Source organism: Vigna radiata, unplaced genomic scaffold, assembly GCF_000741045.1.
Source record: "Vigna radiata var. radiata cultivar VC1973A unplaced genomic scaffold, Vradiata_ver6 scaffold_91, whole genome shotgun sequence".
Classification (NCBI taxonomy): Eukaryota; Viridiplantae; Streptophyta; class Magnoliopsida; order Fabales; family Fabaceae; genus Vigna; species Vigna radiata.
The window spans coordinates 718,721-722,675 of NW_014543115.1; positions in this window are offsets into that span (position 1 = coordinate 718,721).

Genomic DNA, 3,955 nt, shown 5'->3' on the forward strand with positions numbered 1-3,955 from the left:
ATCCCTAGGCAGTATTAACATAATCAAGGAATTCAACACCAGTTCGTGACATTACTGTACGTCCCCGTATCAATAAAGACAAACAACATTTACCAAATGAGTTAAACGATAAAAGCATTAAGCAAAGGTGAAGAACCCAACAATTGATAAATCAAGCATATGCAAACATATAAAATAAATAAGAATTTAGATATATGAGAGTTTCAAAAGATTACATTGTTCCCCAACAACCTAGGGTTTAGTTCACCATAATCATGGTGAATCTAGATGAAATATAATGAAAGAATGGAAGAAATAACCCTAAACTTGGTAGATTGGAGCCTAAGCATCCAAGGAACCTCCTCCAAGGTGTGTGGAATAGCTCTGGACGTTTCTCTCTGCCAAAAGAATATGTTTTGATTCACACTGGGACTATATATAAGCCCAAAAAGATAACAGAAAGATTACATAATCTAGCTAATAAAAATAGACATCCGCCCAGGCGCCTAAGTTCACCGCTCAACGGTCAGTTTTGCCGTTGAGCGGTTTCCCTCTAATCGTTCTGAGCGCTCATCGGTCCATTCTAGCGCTCAGCGGCTCACTTGACCCTTCTTTTCATCATTTTTCTCCTTCTTTGATGGGTCTAAATCCACCTTACTTCACTTCCATCTTAATTTCACCTTAAAACCCTGCAAAATAATGTAAAAACAAGCATAATATCTCTAAAACCAACTTTTGACTCTCACAAGACTCAACTAAGTGCTTTACTTGATTTTAAGCCCATTCTAAGCCATAAAGGGTGTGTTTTAATATCCAATTTAAGTATGAAAATAACGGTTTTTAGACCGTTATCATGACGCTGAACGTCCAGTGCGATTAGAGGCCAACCGCTGAGCGGTGAAATTGACCGCTAAATGGTGGCGCGATTAGAGGGAAACTGTTGAGCGGTTAAATTAGGCGTTGAGCGGTTGTCTGTTGGGCTTGGGCTTAAATTCTATTACCTTTATGCATTATGAATAGCCCCAGTGCGATTCAAATTGTAATCTTTTGGCAGGCAGAGACGTCCAGAGTTGTTCTACACTCCTTGGAGGCAGTTCCTTGGATGCTTAGGCTCCAATCTACCAAATTTAGGGTTTATTCTTCCATTCTTTCATTGTATTCCATCTAGTTTCACCATTGCAATGGTGAACTAAACCCTTTGTTGTTGGGGAACAATGTAATCTTTTGAAACTCTCTTATATCCAAATTCTTATTTTCTTTATATGCTTGCATATGCTTATATTATCGATTGTTGGGTTCCTTACCTTTGCCTAATGCTTTTATCGTTTAAATCATTCGGTAAATGTTGTTTGTCTTTATTGATACAGAGACGTACAATAATATCATGAACTAGGGGGAATTCCTTGATTAAGCTAATACCGCCTAGAGATAGGGGTATGACGATCAATTGTATTTTTCTTCTGTTTATCATGCATTGCTAGTTAATAGGGGAGACTAGAGATAGTAAGCCAGTAATTAGTAATAGGCTATTTTCCCTAAGAGATTGGGTTTAGGGTAGACTAAGAAAGTTTGCATGACAATATGATAAATAAGCAAATTAAATAAGAAGAGTAGATATAAGAGGGTGGATAAGATGAAATTGTAAACCCCAACAACTCCATTCATCCATCGTTTCTTCTAGCCAATTGATTCACTGCATTTTGCATGTTTATTTTCCTTTTGAATTCAACACTTCAATTTAATTCCTTTTCATGTCTTATGCCATCTCTTTACATGAAAGTTAAGGCCTAAGAGTCCTTTGGGAAACGATACTCGGACTTACCCGTTTTATATTACTCGATAACGATCTGGTACACTTGCCAGGGACTTAACAACACCCAAAACCATTTTCTTTCCAAAACTAGATAACTAAGAACCATGTTTTGTGCTTTAAAACTATATATTCACAAAATAAGTTATGAGGAAGAGGTTTATTAGAATTAATAATGCTAACAATTCATAGGTTTTATTGAGAAAAACTATAACTTGATTCTTTGAAGGTTTCATATTGAAGTTTTTGTGAATGAAAAAGAGAGTGAATGAAACAAATTTGAAAAAGTGAGGAAGGTAGATTAGGGTAATGCGAGTGTTTCTGATTTTTTCAATTGGGACTACCGTAGAGATGACAGAGAAAATGTTGGAGTGAGAGAGATGAAAGAGAAAAGATTAAGAGGAATGAGGGAGGTGAGTAAAGGTTTGGGGTTTCTTGTTTTTTTTTTGAGAATGAAAATTATTAAAATACCCTTAACCTTAAAGTTTAAAATCCATGATATATAAGGGTATTTTTGTCTACTAAAACCCGATACGCATTACTAAAATGTACTAACTGAAAAAAGAGCGTACGCAAGTTAACAAACTCCATATATATATATATATATATATATATATATATATATATATATATATATATATATATATATATATATATATATATATATTCTTTTGAAAAGGCATAAATAGAAATGTTTGCGTCCGATGTTGCTACTCCTATCAATGCCATGAGTTCAATTCCTTTGGGTGGTGGAAATCCCAACGGATGCCTTCACAGAGGCGTTGCTGCGGAGGAAGGCAAGGGAAACGACATCAGTAAATAAGGCGTGCAAGGCTTGACGAAGGCCGTCAGCGATGTTCCGACTATAAACAACGGCCAAATTGACGAACATGACGACCCTCCCAAGGTGGACATTTTTGAACCAAACAAGGGTGGAGGCATTCTAGAGCACGCGATGGCGCTTGTCGTTGCTACCCTCGAGGGTGCGGACCATCGTGACAGATGAAGGGGGAGGGTTGTTCAGTAGACGGTGCGGCGGAGCGGAAAGAGCTCAAATCGTTGTCGCGAACTCCGGCCGTAGAGTTGCAATTGTCGGGGCAGGTGGCGTCGTAGGCCCTGGCGGCTTAATCTGTGGCGGTGTCAATGGAGATGATGGTTCTGTGATGGGAGGTTGCGGCGTGGAAGGCTCGCCTAGTGGTGGATGGGTCGGGGTTGCAATGCGGCCATACGTTGACGATGGTGGCGATGTTAACAACAAAGGAAGGGTTTAGCTTTTTTTAGAGAGCCCTGCAACCATGGTACTGGTTCCATCAAAAGAGAGAGAATGGTTGTTGTGAATCCCTTTTCCATTTTTTTTTATAAAGGATCCTGCAATGTCAAAGGCTTAGTTGGTGTGGAACTGTGCCTTACACTTTTGGAGTTGTTGATTTTGTTTGGGGAATGTTAGATGCCGAGAGTGGGAGCGGCTGGCAATGACCAATCTCATTGAATTATAATATGGAAAATGTATCTTTAACAACCTTTTTTTACAACATTTTATAATTGCTTATGTGGCAGCTTGTGATTGGTTCGTTTCAAATATACGAACCAATAAAATAGTGACACATAATTTGTTGTCAAAAAGTTGTTAAAATAAGTTGTTAACATATGGTCCTTAGAATATGAATTAAATCATTCAACCAAAAAATAACATAATAAATTTAAGATAATTATTAAATACTTATGTTTCTTTGAACAAAGCCGCTTAAGCAGTTTTAATGTTGTAGGTGAGTCTTTCACCAGGTGATGCATTAATCACAAAGGATGCTTTTATATGTTGAGATGAATAACACGAATATTCCAAATGGTTTAGAAGTATAAATCAAATCATATAATATAAAATAATAAAATGAATTTAAGATGGTTATATCAAAATATTTATCTGTAAAGTCGTAGAAGCTTGTTGACGTTAATGGTTTCTTCAATCATGATCAATATGTACGGGTCTGGTTGATGCTGAGACTGCGTCCTTGTCTGGTTCCTTGCGGTTTCAACGAGATGTCACTTGGTTGTTCCTCCATATTTCTCATGGTAATTATTGGGTTTCTTCTGCTTCTCTCGACCCCAAGGTGGGCTTTCTACTGTGACTTTCCTGCTTTTCCAATGCTCAAGTCGCTTGTTGCGCTC